Below are 20,337 nucleotides of genomic sequence, written 5' to 3' on the forward strand. Positions count from 1 at the left end.
AGTCGAAACTGCCTGCGAGCTTCTCCTGTACTATACGGTAATTCCTCTACTATGCGACAGTAAGTCCCGCGGTTATGACACAATCGTTAGCCTATTTTTACAAAAACGTCTGCTACGGAGCCATAACGTGAGATACAAGGTAATGGAGCCTTTTATACATTGTCGTGTTTCTTTAGAAATAAACAATGGACAAATAGAGTCCTTAAACGCTTCAGATGTAAAGTTATTAGCATCAAAATGGCTCCATAGGAGGTTCGGGTTGTGAGGAGACGCTTACCCCCTTGAGGTGTTATGCTAGTAGCGGAATCAGCGGTGCAATGTATCTAAAGTTACTGTAAGTAGCCTTCATTTATTTACTAAAGTACGGTACTTAAGTACAATTTCAAGCTACAATACTTTTTATGTACGTTTATGTACGTAGGGAAAAGCGAGAGACAAAGGCTTACACATTGTGTCTCTTTTTAATAAATAAAACATGTTTACAAAATGTAAAAATGATAAGTTGTGGTTTTAATTAGTGAGCTTTTGAGTTGTTTGGTAGGACAGAGTCAGGTTAGCTGCAGTGCTCCCCCTGCTTTTAATAAAATAATAATACATTTGTATTTATAGGCACCTTTCGCAACACTCAAGGACACCTTACATGTACAAATTAAAACATATAAACAATAAGTCTTTATGCTAAGCTAAGCTAATAGCCTTGTGTCTCTAGCTACCTATGTAGTCCACATTAGAGTGGTATCCTCATCTGTTACTAACATATTGTCACTGTTCACTAAGAACAATGTAGCCTCAAAATATTTTCTTTTTTGGAACGAAAGAAAACTGTGTCTTGTTGATCTTGGAGATACATTTTTTAAATACTCCAATGACTTTTAACATAATTTCATAAGTGTAAGAAGAAGAATTGTTTTTTTCACTGGATGTTGATGATATTGAAATTATTCCTAAACTGAGTGAAATACTCTTCCGACTCCCCCCAAAATCACACAAGTTCAGTTAGATTAGTATTATTATGCTGGAGAACATTCAGGATTTAGCTCTGAATTCATGTTTTGCCATAAAGGGACACTTGCCTGTTTTAAATAAAGGACATCAAAGCAAAGCAGATTAACACTGATGATCCCGTATTGGCATTTCATGATTGAATCCATGTGGCCTTTTACAAAATCAATACTTTTAGGCTCTGTTTCTCTTCATTCCTGTCCACTTCAATTCTTGACCCTTGACTTTAAGTGAGAAATATTTGCAGCTAGGAGTAGCCATAATTAAATCTACACAGAGATAAAGTAGGTCAGCTGCAAGATGGGTTGGTGGGTGGGGGGAAGGAAATCTTTTCCACTTCAAAATAATGGACCTAATTTATGGCATTCATCAACTGAAAATGACTGAATACAACTTCCCTGCCCTAAAAACCTAAAACAAAAAAGAAATACATAGAAAATGATTGAAATGAATAGTCTACAAAATTATCAATTAAAAAGAGACAGAGTGCTGCAGGCGGGTGGTGCCAAAGAAGAATGCAGAAGCTATTTTGTTTGAATATATAAATACACTTGATCTCCTTCAATGCCACTGCTAACCCCATTGAGGCGTAGAGGCAGCACAGATCCAATGTTAAAGGAGGCTAATTACTCCCAGTATCTCCCACACTCCAGGGAAGCCAGGTCATCCAGAGGACAGGCATGTGAAACATTCCTGCAGCCTGCTGCTGGACCTCCCTCCCAGCTCAGTCTTCCCCTGTCCTCCTTTCTCCTCCTTCATCCATCCTCCCCCGTTTCCTCGTCTTCCTTCTCATCCCTCTGTCCCATTTAGAATCGCTCACGTTTTCTTTCTCTCCATCTTGATCGATCTTTCCTATGTTCACTCAGTCATTTGTTTTCATTCTGCGATGGCAGTGCATCTATTCAGCCATTCATCAATTATTTTCTGGGGCAGGACGTTCGGATACACTGATTTGTTCTGATTAAATAACGGGTCTCTGGAGGCTGTACTGAGACACAGCTGTGCTTTGAAGTAATGCTAATGTCAGCATGCTAACATGCTCACAATGACAATGCCAACTTTCTGAAGTTAAGAGGGTAGAATGTTTACCAAAGGTACCTCAAAATTACTATTACTGAACTCCATTTGGATTGACAGCTCCAGTGGAAGAAATGGAGGTATTGTTGTATTTAGTCTGGCTGTACCCTGAATGTCCTGGATACTTCTCATAGAAATGCTTTGGAAATACTTATGTTAACTTAAGTTAAACACATACATTTGCCAAACCAGTTAGTCGTCGTCCTTGAAGCCTACTCTCTTGTACAACGAAATGCATTGTTTGAAAGCAATTCCAACAAAACAAGCGTCAACCCTTAAGTTGGCAGCTAGCTAGCTATGAAGGGTTAAGGTTAGGGTTAGGGTTAGGTTAGACACTGAACCCCAAGTTACTATATACGTAGGATGGGTTAAACTGCAGAAATAAAATGTCACTACATTGTACTGTGTGCATGTGACAAATAAGAATAAAGGTTACAAGACAGAATTTGGGTTAGGGTTAAATTCTGGCATCTACCAGAAAAACTAGGATCCTTGAAATGCGAAATCTCTTAATATGTGTTGGTTTTACAAGAGAAAAAGTTTCAAGGATGAAGACTTACTGGTTGATGAAGACTTACTGGTTGGTTTTGGTCTGGTTAACTTTTTGTCTGGTAAGCTTTTCTATGGGAAACACCTGGGATTGTCTCCCGCACAGTGAATGAGCTATTATCCAGCTGTAATAAGACTTAGCTTTGCGTGTAATAACATTAGCATTACAATAAGCATGCATGACACAACTACAGTATGCTGACTTTCACATGTAACATTTAAATGCTGGCTTGTTAGCACACTTACATACTGATTTATTTTAGTTATTTAGTTATAGTTATCATCTTATATGTTGAAATGAGTACATTTAGCATGGTAGTGTGTAATAAGCATGTTATAGTACTGACATTGAAGTACAGTTAAGGTTGATGGGAGTTTTATGTTGTGTTGGACAAGTGCAAACTTTGATCTATTGGTGGTACCAGATGAACAGTCAGAGGATCTCCAAAGTCACTAGGATTTATCCAACGAGGACCATGTACCATGTACAAGTTCTGTACCAAAGAACTACACTTAATAAATAACCCTAACCCTAAACCATTAGAAACAATTTACTATTTAGAGTTTCTCTGTTATTATTAAGGAGTTTGTCATGATTGCGTCAAAGTCATCAAGGAAACCATAAATATACAAAACCCCACAAACACAAATCACATCTTGGGTTTGTTGAAACTGTAAAATTCTTTTTATCTGCTCCTCATTTTGTCCAAATATGACGTTGCACCAAATGGTAAGTAGGAGCAGAATTAGCAACTATAACAGAGCCTCAGCCTTCCTTTTGATTCTTTACAAGCTGTTGTAAACCTTGGAGCCTGGCACCATTGAGTGGTTATTTATTAGAGCACTATATCTCTTTATTATCACTGTCACACACTCAGCAATGGGAAGACAAGGACTGAACAGGTTTAAAAGGGCTCTCTGTTAAGTCAAGCTCCTCTTTGATGTTTTCTTAAGGATTGCGTCTGGTCTATTAAACAACTGAAAATCAAGAGTCAAAGCCACTCTTGCCGATTAATAAACGGTTGCCATGTGTTTTGGAACATGGTTGTATTCTCTGGTCTCCAACCAAATTGTAACCCTGACCTGTTGGGGATCATGGGAATTTTTACATTCATGACAATGAATACAATGACATTAGTCAAACTGATAAATCCTTTATTCATTTTTATAATGTTGAACCTAAAACAACAGTCAGTAAGTTATCCACAAACTCACCTATTGTGTTCGCTTACTGTAGACCCATTATCTATTACATCCACACTGAAGTAGAGGCAGAAAACATCAACACTGCTTGATAAATAGACCTATTTAGGTTTGCCAAAGTAAAGAGACCCATTTCATGATCATTTTTGGATGTTATGCAAATTATTGGAAGCAAAAATTCACGTCAGTCACGTAAGGCTTGTATCATGTTGACGCGCCGACAGTTTTATTGTCATTACTTAGAATTCCACATCGGGGCGGCAGAAACGACACACTATAGCTTTAAATCCTGGTGAACAGTGTTGTAAGAAGTTTTAACATTCCCTTATTTAACTCTTAAATCCCCAAAGTGGCACATTTCCCACCTTTGGAATCACTCAAATCTGCTGGTAAACATCTGTTAACCTCAATGTGACACTGACAGTATTGTGCTGCAATTTTTTGCTTACATTTAAATACACAAATGAGGAGTTAGACAAAGGTGACTTTGGTTCTACATGATGATACACAACAACAACAACAACAACAACAACAATAATTTTACAGTATTTGATCATTTTACAGGTAAAAGTAAAACACTGTTGCTGCTGTTTTGTTACAAGTTCATTTTTTAAAAATGCAAATGAGAAATTAGATGGTTACGTAATGTTGTTGGTTGCATCAAAAACTAAAAAGTCATACCAATATTGAGTACAGTATTAAGTAGAGTACGTAAGTAACTGTTTTTAGTTACTTTTAAAGCAGAGTATCATATCTTAAAACAGCAATTTAAAACAAAGCTGGTGATGACAGTAATAAAGTCAAGTCAGTAAGAAACTGACAGATTTGTTTAAGTGCAGGTAAAATAGTAACGCGGATAGCAAACAAGGAGAGCAACAACATAATTGTCATCATTGAAGACACACAGCCATACAATCACACAGCAATGAAAATTGTTTAATTGTTTTTCATTTTTTTCATTTAGCTGTAGTACATGAAAGCTAAAACACAGAATAGCCAAGCCTTTTTTGTAGGGCTAAAAAGTATTTCCATTATTCCATTTGTCAGAAGATAGTTAAAAGTTCCAAAACAATATATTGAATTCCAAGGTTATGTATTTAAATGTCTTGACCAGAACTCAAAATATTCCATTTCTGGACATACAAGACAGAGAAAAGCAGCTAATCTTCACATTTACAAGCTGGAACTAATTAATATTGTTCTTTGCTTGGAAAATGACTGCAATATTTAATCTATTATCAAAATAGCTAAATATAATTAAATATCAGGTCAATGTTTCAGGCATTATTGCTCACATAGTTAATAGTCAAAGTGCAGCACACAACTGAAAGCCTAATTATCTCAATTTACTATATGGATATGGATTTATTATACGGATATCTGAAGCGTAATTATACAGACGAATTAATTGATTAAAAACACAACAAAATCATTATACCATTGAGGAGTTTTGCAGATGAAAATATATTATGAAATATATTAAACATAAATGCAGATCTGCTGGTAAACATCTGTTAACCTCAATGTGACACTGACAGTATTGTGCTGCAATGTTTTTGCTTAAATTTAAATACACAAATAAGGAGTTGGACAAAGGTGACTTTGGTTTCTACATGATGATACACAACAACAACAACAACAACAACAACAAAGATGTGTGGTTCCATGATGTGAAGTAAAACGATATCTCACGAAATTAGGCGACCACTGGTTGGTCACGTGACGCCAGCTATAGAGCTCCATATCAGCGGCCGTTGGTAGTTGAGTTTAGCCGACAAAAATGCGGCGATGACGACTACGTTCAGTTCAGGAAAAAGATCATGTTTTGGATTAAAACATGTGGCTTGTTTAAATTTGGTTGACCAATCACAACAGAGTGGGTCAGCTGACCAATCAGACCAGACTGGGCTTTTCAGGAAGGCGGGCCAAGAGCTCAAACTGACTGTTTCAGTAGGAGGCAATATGAGAAACATAATATGTACTGTATGTTATTTGAACATCAAAGCAGGTAAACCATATTCTAGTAGAGTACAAGAGTACAAATATGAAGATGAAAAGGAGTATATCAGGGGCTCTTTAAAAGCTTGGAGGTTCTGTGAGTTTCTCTTCCACCTGATTTTTGGGCTGAATCTTCCATCGCAGCTTGAAGTCAGTCCATCCACGTCTTTTTAGCTCTGCATCCAGCTGAAGAGGAATGAAAGAAATATACAAACATTTTATTTATTAATATGTACCAGTGGACTAGTTACAGTACAGTAGACTGTAGTTTCCTGTCATACATATTCAAAAAACAAAACAGTGAAAGAGTTGTACCTGTTGGAGGATCTGGGAGTTAGTAGCTGGATATGTTAGGTCAGCTCTAGTCTTGAACTTCATCCTCACAGTGGTCTTCAATTTTGAAACTGATCAACAAACATGCAGTCACAAAACAAAAAGGCACATACTGTCAATTTTGGTTGATAAAACTCAAAAGAATGTCTTTGTGTTGTTGAACAATCACCTTGATGACAGATGAAAGGGACCTTGGCCAAACAGGGATAGTTATTCCATTTATGGGCAGGATTCTCAACGCTACAGAACTGGTCACCACCATAGTTATCTGGGCTGGCACTCCAGTGTGTGAAGGAGCTTTGGGTTTTGTCGGACCACATCCACGGCACTCGGTACAAACCAATCCAGGGTTGAGCAATGGCTGGTTTTGCAGAATAGACCGCATTGTTTTCTACATTGTTCTCGATCATCGGTAAGTCTGTGTGGTGTTGTCTGCAGTAGTCACGGGCGCCGATCCACGTTTTCGAAGTTGAGATGAACACATAGGTTTTCTTATTTTGGTTTGTAACTGCAATTGACAGAAATGAAGCCAGCTTAACAATTCATTTAATTACTCCTGTTGCTGCATCACAGCTACTCAGAGTTAAAGCATTGGTGAGAATGAGATTGGTTGGTTAAAGGGATTCATCGTTGTTACTTGAAAATAACGTAAAACTGAATAATCATTAAAAAAGAATCGTTCATTAAACAGTTTGGATTCAATGAATGAACTCGGTGTAAAAAGGGTCGAAGATGGAGCCAGATAAGTTCACAAGGAGAGCTATGACGCATCTGCAAAGCTTCAGGCCTGTAGCTGTGACATTTTCTACTAAATTCACGAGTGAACAATTGCAGTCAGTGAGAAAAATCCAAAAACTCAAATCTTTTCTTACCATTGTAACAAACAAAACCTTTGAGTGCTCCACAGGGCGCATCATTCCATTTTCCGTTACTGTACATTACCACACAGTTTTCATTTCCATTTGTGCTTGTTGGTTCGTTTACAGCCCAGTTCTGGTAACCAGTTTTGCTCGTTTCACCAGTCGCTGATGATCTCCAGGAGTTGGGGTCATTGCCCATGCTATCCCTCCAGGATTTTGGGGTATCTGTCAGGCTGATCCAAGCCAATGAATAGCTGAAAGCAGGTTGTAGCCTGCTTATATCATCCATGCTTACAATGGTCGCCAGGTCAGAGTATTTCCCTCTGCAGTAAAGCTGAGCATCGGTCCAGTTCTTTGCCAAGTTAACATAGTAGTACTTACGGGGGGGAAAGTGAGAGCAGGAGTGGAGGCTGAATCCTGAGGGTTGGTGAGACAGGGCATATTCATTGTTTAGTGAATCATTTGAACGGATAAAAACACAATTTTAAAGGTTTCAAAGTAAAATAAAAATCTGAAAAATGTATGGAAGGATTTTTATCAAAATACAATAGTATTAAATACAAAGCAACTCGTGCAGAGTGTCAATGACATGACAGCTGTCACTGTTTAATTCTTTCACTAAATAAACGTTTGGCTTCACAACAGTGAATGTCCTGAATGATAACAGCCAGAGCTGGCCAGTATTCCTGAAACATTATTATTATTATTATTATTATTATTATTATTATTAACATTTCATAATTGGAATTTTTTATTATTTTAAAAACACCACAGGAAAAAATGTCTTCTAGTGAAAATTATTGTATTAATTTTGTATTTTAAGTGCCAGCAGGGATATTAATGAATCCTACTTTTAACAGTGCATAAATCCCTGCCCTCTGTGAATTTACTCTCTGACTCATCAAGTTTACAGTGCCGTGGAGTGTGTGTGTGTGTGTGTGTGTGTGTGTGTGTGTGTGTGTGTGTGTGTGTGTGTGTGTGTGTGTGTGTGTGTGAACACAAACACTTGAATAGGTAAAGTCCAAGTGGCTGCAACAACATTAATGGGAGACAAAGGAAGAAAATGTCTTATGAGAAAAGAAGTGAAAACACCTGTGTACTTTGTATAAGTTGTGTGTAGAGGCACCTTATAGGACTGCAAAGTAAAGATGTATTGGTGGTGTACTTTGTATTCATTGGATCATTCTAATGTTTTTGGTGATGCCTAATAATCATGATTTTGTTGATTTGCAGCTCTAATGTAGTCTAGAAGTCAAGCTTAAAATTGGGTTAAATGTACTTCATTCTTTTCCAACCTGGACCCTATTTTCATTTGTTTTTGTGTCTAAGTGACTGATGGGAACAACGATCTTTGACATTGGTCCAGAATTAAGCAAGTCTGCATTCAGCAGTCAGCGAAACCATTAGGACAATCGGCACCTTCAATTTATGTCTACAAAGGTGCTCGTTTTGCCACTGACAAGTTGTCTACATAAAGCAAAGTTATCCCAGTTCCTGTACATATAGAACACCATTTGACCTGCAAATCATCAACACAATGTAAACGATGTAAAGGTTTCAGATTCTAACTATTTAGTTTCAATATTAACGAATGTGAAAGAACATGAGCAACTTTAAAATGTTGATTTTGAAACGTACCCTCTACCAGCTCTTAAATAAAAATCTTAATAATTATTATAATATTATAGGATAATTATTCCCCTGCAGTCCTTGTTTATTGTAATAGTGCAATAGAATTATAAAAGTATCCTCACAAGTTTAAAATCCTTCTGTTGAATGTTGGTATAAGGTTGAGATCTGAAGTCTTCGTAGTTGATCCTCACATTTATAGAGCAAGAAAACATAACCCCCATACTCTACAACAATATTTTCATATGCAAAGTATGACTGTATGTCAAAGTCACCTTTAAATAAGAAGGCCATTCAAAGTGCTTTACATAAAAGACCTGAAAGAAAAGACACACAAGGCGGAATAAAAAGACACGCTTTACACATTGGGTTCATCCAAGGTGTTGGATGGGGTTGAGTTCAGGCCAGTCAAGTTCCTCCACACCAAACTGGGAACACTTTACTTCATGAACAGAGGCAATGTCAAGATGAAAACAGGAAAGGGTATTCCCCAAATAATACTATTGCCTTAAATACCACTGTATACCATTAAGTACCAAAACACACGTGGACAGGAACATTTGAATGAATCAATTGGTGCATCAAAACGTCATTTGTTTTATTTGGTTTGCTGACGGCAAAAGAAAAGAGATGAACAAGCGAAGTGATTTCTTATTCAAACCAGTAAAATTAAAGTAAATGGATATGTAGTGTCACTGCAGCTGCTGCCTTTGTTTACCAGAAGTTAAGCTCCCTGCTGAGGTCAGGTTGTGTAATGTCAAAGAAGGTCTTTTAAGTACATTTTACTGGTGTCCAACCTCTGACTGTAATTGCAAGGTATCTTGCAGGTCTTGATAAGTCTTTTAAAAAGAACAAAAAGACCTTAGAAAGTATTTTAAAAAGTCTTACATTTATTTCCTGATTGCAGGCTTTTGGGAGACGTCACACACTTAACTAAAACTTAACTTAAAGTCCCAGACTTAAATGTCACTGGTTTTCAGTTTCAACTTTCTGTCACTGTTTTGGCGTAGGGAGGAGGGGCCTGAGGGGAGGGACAAAGAGGGCGTGGTTTACAGGTAATTTGCACATGATATGAGAGACTGCACCTCCACAGGCATCCTCACAGATTACCCATATCGGCAATGGCTTCCACAAGTTTACCTGGAACCTCCAAATCTCAAGTAAGTCTGTTTATCTCTGCCATTTTTTTTCACATAGAAGCAGGCTGGTTTAGTGTTAACTTTAAATGTAGGCCTAAGCTGTGCTGTTTAGGCAGCGGTTAGCTGAACAAGCGCTAACGCTAGCTAATACCACATCAGCTAGCCCACTTGGGGGTTTAAAGTGATATTAATAGTGCACTGATGTGTCTTTAAGAGGGTCGCCTGCTAGATCCCTCCAACAGTCTGTATTTATTTTGTACCCACTATATATTTGTACCACGCCTCCAGAGGGACCTTGACCCTGTGCAGCTTTAAAATGTTCAATTAAACATTTTATTTTTATTTTGTTTTGGATATTTATTATGGCCATATGTGCATAACAAATTAAACGCACACCTAAAGTGTGCATTTCATTTACAAAAAAAACTGCAGTCTTTTAACATTACTTGTCAATTACAGGATATACAAGATCTTTTCTTGGAAGGGGACAATGACAGAGTGACAGAAGAGTCTGCCAGTGGAGTACTTTTACCACCCATCCAGTGCCCTCTGAGGCCGCAGACTATGGCAGAACTGAGGGCAGCCACTAACCCTGTGACTCCCTCCTAGGACAATGGCAGATAGCTTTGCAAGACTGCACTTAACTTTGTGATTCTTCACACATAAACATGGCAGGATAACACAGGAAATCCATTTTGTTGTTATTTTAAAATGACAAATACCACTACTACTTTATATGTAGTACTGATTTTAATCCTTAACAGTTTTTGAAATGACATGCATTTACAGTATGGACTCCAGCAAAACAGTTAAAGCTGTACCTTTTCAATGAATAACAAATATATTCAAGTAAGAATTTGACTCTATATTTCATAACAAATTACAGTAAATGCAATGATAATGCATATGAGGGTTAATGTCTACTGGTCTATGCAAAAGGGTACAAGTCCCATTTCATGACTTAAAACAGTGTAAGTGTAAAACACTGTGTAAAAGTGTAAATAGTCAAAATCCACAGGCTGACGTTGCAGAACTTCCTGAAGCCTTCTCAGCAGTCTCTCCATAAATTGCCTCCCAGTCGAAGGTGCCTGTAATTATACACAACTTAGTGAAATAGGATGAGAAATGTAAAGGTTATGCCTTTAAGCCAGAAATACCACATACATACTTGTTTTTGTTTACAGGCAAGTTTATACATTTATGTCCAAGTAAACCTTTAACCGATAATATTTTTGACTAATTAACACTATCAGTTAAACAGTTAGAAAATATTGTACTGGACTGGTTCACATGATAATGTTAACTGTTACGTTCAGCTAAGGCAGTTTTTCAGTAACTGTGTGTTCCCAGTTTTAGGAGATGTCAGTGAACGCGTTCTGCCTGTTAGTGTGATTTGCCTAGAAACCTGTAAGTCAACAGCTATACTTGTGATTGGAGGATAGTTATGGGGGAGGGGCATTAACGTTCCGTGCCAATGTTAGCGGCAGGTAGAGAGAGAGGAGCTCCTTCTCTTAATACATCCATGACAGAGCTAATGAGAGATGCAAGCGAGTCAAGCCTTGTGCACCAGCAATAACACTGGCCTTAGGACTCCTAAAGGACAGGAATTACTGTTATTATAAATACTAGATTATAGAAGATAGATTGACATCCCCGGTGGGATACTTAGCTACAATTAGCCACAAGTTAGCTGACGTGTGCTAACCATGGATGTATTAAGAGAACAGTTCTAACCTCTGCCAAAACAGCACAGCTTAGGCCTACATTTAAAGTTAACACTAAACCAGCCTGCTTTTACGTGAAAAGAAATGGCAGAGATAAACAGAGTTACTTGAGATTCGAGGTTCCAGGTGAACTTGTGGAAGCCATTGTAGATATGCGGTTATAACACATGGATCTGTGAGGATTCCTGTGGAGCTGCGGTCTCTCCCAGTAGCCTATGCAAATTACCTGTAAACCACGCCCTCTTTGTCCCTCCCCTCAGGCCCCTCCTCCCTACACCAAAACAGTGACAGAAAGTTGAAACTGAAAACCAGCGACATTGTAAAAATCCTGACAGCGTAAAAAAAAAAAACTGTCACTGAAAAAAGACAGACATCAAGAAAAAATGTAGATTGACATTGAAAAACTCATGAAAAAAATCATAAAGCAAACAAATGTCAAAGTGAAATAAAATAGCATTGTGAGATTATTACTTCTTGATGTTTGTGTTTTATATTTCAGTTCAACATTTTTCAGTGCCAATATTTGTTTCAATGCCAATTTTTATTTTCAATACCACAGGTTACTGTCACTGTTCTAGCTCCATACTAATGCTGCTAATGGGTATCGTAGCTTCCCGGCCCCGGCAAGTTTGAAGAAGGAAACATGGAGGAACAGGAGTCTTCTTCTTTGCCCAGAAAAATAAAAAAGGATATTGAAAAGAGCAAGAGACTGGCTACTGTAGCTGTAATACGTACTTTGAACTGTGTGGTGCGAGAGAGTTGATTGCGATATATGATCTCAACGCTAGATGGGAGAAATTCCTACACATTGGACCTTTAAGACCTTTAACTAAAAGTGAGATTGTTGCAACAGTGGATTTATTGATTGCTGTTCACTGTATTCATTTTGGAGTTTCAGTCAGCAATTCAGTTTAAGTTATATCAAACACAATGCCACTTCTGCTAGGAAGCTCATTGTCTCACAGTGGGCAAGTGTACATTTTAGCAAAAACTGTAATGAACTAATTATTTTTCATTGACCCATCTTAATGGATCCAGGTCACCTTCATAATAATTCATTATAGCATTACATGAAAAAGTACAGAAAAAAGTGCTTCTCTCACCACCTAATAAAGTGTCATTTGTTACCTTTTTAAATAGAAATCCTTTATCACTGGAACAAAGTACATCAGTTTTAAGTTTATTTATTACACAAGCAAAAACACTACAAGTCAAAAGTAGAATAAATATGTGGAACATTGTGGAAGACCTTAGAGATCGTGCAAAAGCACTTCATTAACAATAAAAACAGGGATTAATAAAAGGCTCAAATGAACACCTTTATCTATAACATTACCAATCAAATGATCACTTATAGAACCTCTGGGATTTTGCTAAACGTTGCATATGAAACATCTTTAAATTTTGGGGTTATAGCTGCAAAGTCATAACCTGACACGTCAGGTTTGTTACACAGAACCATCTGAGAAGCCGTCATTGGAAAACTGTTTGGAAAAGGGCAGGCACTTTAAAAAAAATAAATGACACGTATAGATTTGTTACAAATAATCAACTGAGAGTTCAAAAGAATTGATGGTGTTCTGCGACTTTGCAGAATGGTTCAATATATTCTGTCTAGAAAACATGTTGGAATGTTAAAACTCATACATTTCCCTTGTTAAACTGTTTAGTGAAATTGATTCTATTTTGTCACATATAAGGATAGATTTTTGTTATTGTCAACAAAACCCATGAAAAACCCAACGCCAACAATATTCTAGTCTGTACTTTCGCAAAGACGTACATGTGTGTACATCAAGGCATGGATACCGGACAGATATTTAGAAATGAGGGTCGGGTTCGGGTCGGGCTCGGTCACATCAGCACGATATGGCATTTGTTGTAAAATGGTGCTGCGGCTCCTTTAAGAGAGCTCAGGTTTGTCCCCTGGTTGTCTGACCACGGTCGGAAACAAAGCAATCAGGAAAGGTTAACACATTGAACATTTTAAATTAAACAGCTTATTAACGTGTGCTTGTTGCCCCGTGTGCGCTGATGCGCTCATCTGTTGACATTTCCGAATGCCTTCCTACAGTTGCTTAATAAAAGCGGGCTTTCCACACAAACAAACGTCATTAGTGTGAGAAAAAAAGAAGAGATTTTAACTGTGTCGGGCTCGGACACAAATTTCTTAATGCCTGTTGGGCTCGGGCCGGGTTCGGTCACGGCTCTGTCGGACGCGGGCCGGACTCGGACAGAAAAATTCGTCCCGATCCGGACTCTAGTGTACATGTAGGCTACATGTTTTAAAGGTCCTATGGCATGAAAATTTCACTTTATGAGGTTTTTTTTAACATTAATATGAGTTCTCCTAGCCTGCCTATGATCCCCCAGTGGCTAGAAATACCGTGGTGTAAACCAAGCCCTGGGTATCCTGCTCCGCCTTTGAGAAAATGAAAGCTCAGATGGCCCGATCTGGAATTTTCCCTTTATGACGTCATAAGGGGAAAGGTTACCTCCCCTTTCTCTGCTTTGCCCGCCCAGAGAATTTGGCCCACCCATGAGAAAGAGAGAGACATCATGGCTTGCAAACGAGTGAAGCATGGCAGTTGGTCAAGGCCACACCCCCACCCTCCACCTTGCCCCCCCTCTCTCCTCCTCAATAGCATTTAAAGCTACAGACACAGAAATGGCACATCCTAAGTAAAGATCACTGTGGGACTGGCTCTAGTGGCTGTAATTCTGCACCAAGGCTGAATTTCGGGGAAGAGACTTCAGATACATTATTAGGGGACCACTGATGCCTATATAAAAGACTTCAGATACAGTATTAGGGGACCACTAAGGTTTATATAAAAGAGACTTCAGATACAGTATTAGGGGACCACTGAGGCCTATATAAAAAGAGACTTCAGATACAGTATTAGGGGACCACTAAGGTCTATATAAAAAGAGACTTCAGATACAGTATTAGGGAACCACTAAGGTCTATATAAAAGAGACTTCAGATACAGTATTAGGGGACGACTAAGGCCTATATAAAAGAGACTTCAGATACAGTATTAGGGGACCACTAAGGTCTATATAAAAGAGACTTCAGATACAGTATTAGGGGACCACTAAGGTCTATATAAAAGAGACTTCAGATACAGTATTAGGGGACCACTAAGGTCTATATAAAAGAGACTTCAGATACAGTATTAGGGGACCACTAAGGCCTATATAAAAGAGACTTCAGATACAGTATTAGGGGACCACTAAGGTCTATATAAAAGAGACTTCAGATACAGTATTAGGGGACCACTAAGGCCTATATAAAAGAGACTTCAGATACAGTATTAGGGGACCACTGAGGCCTATATGAAAGCATCCAAAAAGCAGCATGTCATAGGACCTTTAAACCAATATACACTTTAATTTAATTGTAGTTTTCTACAACAGCTGAGCTGTATTTTTAACGTTACTCAAACTGGTGGAAAAATAGAGCATTTGTTGGGGACTATTTTCAACCGTGGATTAACACGCATTTTATGCTTGAGTGAGTATTTGGGGCAGCAGGGAGTGTATGTGGGATTGAGTCAAAATCAACTACAGTGTGTTAGTTCATTGTAATGAAGAAACATGTCACCCAGTGCAGCAGTGTTTTTAGACAACAAGACATTTCAGGCTTTGGATGCAAACACAATCTTGCTAGTTGGAGCAATTCAATGCTTTTTTCCATGAGATTTTTTGATGATGACAAAAATATGGGATATTACCAGACTTATGCATTAATTCATCCATTTATAATGTATGAAGTATTTATTCACGGTCATTATTTATAACTCCCTTTACAATGAAAGCATTATGAGGATGGACAAAAACAGCAGTGCAAGATAAAAGAATAATGACAATTACGTTCAGTATCATGGAAGACATTAAATGGAAAAAAATTAAATATTTCTGAATTTATATATTGGTTCTAAGTCACTATATCACTAAAAATGACCTCTAAGTCACACAACACGCTGCTGTCTAATGGAAATTCATTCAAAACTGAAATCAGCTCTTAACAGATGCAACACTTTGATTTATTCAGAGTGACATATAACGCACAAGAAGTAAAACAGTTACACGGCAAGGCAGAGCTTTTCTGATTCCAATCTTTAACTTAAAATGGCACACATATTAACATATGTTATGTGTTTCCAGAGTAACTTACTGAACTACATACAGTGAACCTTCTTTGTATGAACGATGCTGTGGTGCATCTTTATGGGAGTTGCTCTTACAGCGTCAACAAGCATCTAAACGGAAAGACAAAATTGATTTTAAGAGAAGATTGAGTGTGTGTGTGTGTGTGTGTGTGTGTGTGTGTGTGTGTGTGTGTGTGTGTGTGTGTGTGTGTGTGTGTGTGTGTGTGTACCTTTATTGTCATTGTACTTTCTGGTCTGCTTCACTGGCCGTTTCTTCAGGTCAGTTTAAAGTCAGTCACGCCTTGATTAGCAAGTGCTGTACGCAACTAAAGAAGAAGAAAGATGATAATCAAAGTATTTTGTTGTTTGTGCACACACACACACACACACACACCCTACTGTGTAGCTCGGCACTACAATATGGATCTTCCATGTTTGCACTGGACTGGATCTTCATCCTCACCACTGTTTTCCGTGATTTCTGATCTGCTGCAGGGTCACAAACAACAGGCAGACGTTTCAGCAAAAAATACACACACAAGAGATTTTCGTTTTCTAACAGCTAGGCTGACAAATTGGCAACTGTTTTCAATTCATCGTTTATCGTCGAGTAATTTTAAAGTTCCCCAGTTCCAGCTCATCATATGTAGAGAGTTATTGCCATTTAGGGCACAAACATGGCCCATACAGGTACGTAAATGAAAATTAAAATGAAAGTTAAAAGCCCTTCTAGGGACAGGTGTTGCGAATTAGCCATGGCTATAAACACTGTGATACAGGCATCGGATTGTTCTTTGTGTAATAATCTATGTTTTTTGTATCTGTCCCTATTCAAATAAACAGAAATAAAAAAAAATGACAACCCCATGCCCAGCCAACAACAACTTTTGAACGTACACGTTCCACCAAAACAAGTTCCTTCCCGAGGCTATTTGCAGAGGCGCCGTCATTGAGTCAGTCACTGGTTTAAAGAAATGCCAATGAACCAGAGCACGTTTTTGTGAAACAGCAAGACAATCCAGTCAATTCACCAAAAGACACCTCCCAATATCGTTTATGTCTCCTTTACAACACCACGGACAACGAGCGATTCATCTTGGAGGTTGAAGAACATAATACGACATCACAGATCTTTTTTATCAGGACAGAAAAGAGAAGGCATGGAGTGTAACTGTAGGAGTGCTTGGAGTGGAAGGTAGATACTAGCTAAATAAACATGTGAGTCAGGCAGCAAAACGCTCTGCTTCTCAGACGCTCCTGGTGTGGTATGGCGCATGGCCGAGGACAGAAACAAATCGGAACGCAGCACAGACGCACGCGCCCAGTGGAGAATCGGAGTAAGCAGAAGCAAACCCAAACAGAAGGGGTCAGCTTTTTTATGCTATAACACCCCCTAGCTGCAACGCTCAGACTGCAGCGTCAGCTTGCATTGCGCTAAGATAGCGGACGCCTCCAGAACGCACCTAGGTGTGTGAAATCAATCTTGCGTTCGTACTTGTGTGAACCATGTTGGTGGCCTTTTACATTTTTTAATAGAATATTTTGGACTGTTGGTCGATTAAAACAGACAATTTGATCACTTTTTGCTTTGCAGTTTTCTCTCATTTTATAGACCAAATTATTAATCAAAAGTGCTCATATTGTGCTTTTTGGCTTTTTCCCTTTCCATTGTTGTGTTATATATCTTTTTTGTGCACGTCATAGGTTTACAAAGTGAAAAAGCCCAAAGTCCACCCCAAAGGCACTTACCATCAGAAAACACTGTTCACAAACTGCTCCAAACAGCTCTATTGTAGTCCAGCCTTTACTTCCGTGACAAACGTCCATCACTTTGTAACACGTTATAATGCTCGCCTAGCTGCTAGTGTGGCAGGCCCTCATACTCTGCTTCTTAAAAGCTAGTTGTCCTTACCTAGCTACTGCGCATGTGCGACTCCCAACAAAGATGGAACAGCAGTGAGATGTCTCACTCTGTAGCTAAAAACAGAGAGCTCAACACACAGGGTGAAAAGAGGAGCTGCAGCAATGTGCAGTACAACAAAAATATGGTGTTTTTTGAAAATTAAACCATGTAAACATATTCTGGCACAACCTCTAGGTACCTTAGACGGTAAGAAAGAATTAATTTTTAAGAGTGGTTTGATGACTCCAGTTTTGATGACTCATTCCAAGTCATCTCCAGCATGTTTACAAGGAACTCAGCACCTGTTGAGACAAAGACGAAGTGGAAGAAATAGTTAAACTTTTTTTTAATGTACTATGAGCAAATAGTTTTTAACCACAGGTAAGTATTAAGTAAGCAAAACTAAACATGTATTAGCAGTACGATGTATCATCTAAAGTAAAGTTTTAGTTGTACCGTCGCTAATTTACAATTACATTAGAAACTTTATGACAGGCCAAAATGACACTTGGCTGTTGCGTTTGTGTGCGCTGTACAGAGTAAATAGTCTTGTCCAGTAAAATCATCACTGGATCGCCTCATAAATTTCAATCACATTCACACTCTTCTAGATAAACTTCATTCATATCATACATTTACTCAAGTACTGTACATGACTACACTTTTGAGGTACTTTACTTGAGTATTTCCTTTTTATGCTACTGTATGCTTTTTACTCCACTACATTCATGTTACTAGATACATAGTCAGATTATTAATACCAATAAAATACACAAGATAAAATATGATGCATTATTATTGATCAAAATACCCAGCAGTGTATAAAGTAGTTAAAATTAGCCCCGCACCTTTACCAAGTACAACATTAAGTCATACAATCCTGATTACATCGCTAATTATAATCCAGAAATATATTAACTCTATCATTCAAAAACAGGCCATTTCTACATAATGAGTACTTTCACTTTTTACTTTTAGTAGTCTATTATGGTGCTAATACTTTTGTATTTTTACTTGAGTAACATTTCAAATGTAGGACTTGTAATTTTTCCACTGCCGTATCAGATCTGAGTACATCTTCCCTCACTGATAATATATAATGAAATAATAACTTAAGCTTAAAGCTATTGTACGTAGTTTCTGTCGCCCCCATGAGGAATTCTAAGTAATGGCATGATACAAGCCTTCCGTGATCGCACACGCGCTACCACCCCTTCCCCACGCAGTTGCTAGTAGCCAAGGAGGACACGGAGGATTAAAAAAACATGATGGACTCTTCAGAAGAGGTCATTATCTTCACTCGAGTTTCTGCACGGAAAAAGTCACAATCACAATCTTCTGAACATAGTCATACTGAGAAATACAGAGAGAGTTGTGTGGTATTTTTTGATAAGTATAAGTAGCAATACCACAGTTTAAAAGTACTCTGTTACAATTAAAAGTCCTGCATTCAAACTAGTCAAAGCACAAACGTATTGGCATCAAAATGTACTTCAAGTACCAGAAGTAAAGTATTTATTATGCAGAATAGCCCAGAATAACAGGCTTATGTTTATATTATTGTATTTTGATTACTCTTGCATTCATTTCTACATCACTTTATTTATTTATTCTAGTGTGGTATAGAAAGCCTGCAGGAAGACTCGATTTGTGCCAGTTCTCATTAATATTCAACGAGCTAAGCTGCTTGACTCTGATTGGCTAACAGCTAGCCAATGAAAGCCTGGCTATCAGCATCCTTTACCCAACAACTGGGCGAGCTCATGAATAGTAATGAGCTCAGGTAACACCACAGACTGACCAGCTTTTGTAATTGGCCTGATTTCTCCGCTTATTTCTTTTCAGTGGCTAGAGCTGACAGAGGAGGTAGCAGTTCATTTTCACATTCACGACATAACACAAACACATATGGACCTAACATATTTCAAAAAATGCAAGTAAAAATGTTTTCGTGTGGCAGGGCACCTTTAATCTAAGTTATTATTATGTTGGTTGCTACAACAACTTCTTGCTTTGGCTCATAACACAGTAACAGTGATACCTGGTTTATCTAAGTTACCGTATGCAACACTTGAAATGCAACAATGCTTATTCTCTTATTGTAAATGAATGATTTTCTGTCTGAGCAAAACAAACATTCATCACAACTATATGACCTCCCTGTAACACTACCAACGGTAATACAGTGGTCAATACAGCACCGTATAGAAAAGAGCTTTACGACAGCAGATGTGGTAAAAACACTACCGCTTTTGTCCAAAGCAGCCGCTACAATCAACACAAACTGAAAGTTACATATAGCCACTTTAAATTGTTGTGTCTCTGTAAATTAGTCATTGTTATTTTTTCTGCTAAATCTGGTCCCACATTTACAAAAAAATTGTTAAAACCACTAACCACATCTTCCATGTTTTCTATTTTGTCATTTTCAATATAAAATTCTGGGTAACTTGCCTTCCCATTGTTAATTCCATTTCTAATGATACTATTTAGAATATTCCATACACCTTTAATGTTATTTTTATTATCATCTAATATTTTATTATAGTATTCTTTCTTACATATCCTCATAATATTAGTTAATTTATTTCTATACTTTTTATATTTATTTTCTGCATCTGGGGTGCAATACTTGATAAGTTTTCTATACAGTGTATTTTTCTTTTTGCAGGCATTAGATAAACCCTTAGTGATCCATGGGCTATTTGTTTTACTTTACTTTGAAAATGGGTCACATTTGACCTGAGGACAACAGGATGGTTAAAC

The sequence above is a fragment of the Sander vitreus genome, chromosome 6, assembly GCF_031162955.1.
Source record: "Sander vitreus isolate 19-12246 chromosome 6, sanVit1, whole genome shotgun sequence".
In the NCBI taxonomy this organism is placed as follows: Eukaryota; Metazoa; Chordata; class Actinopteri; order Perciformes; family Percidae; genus Sander; species Sander vitreus.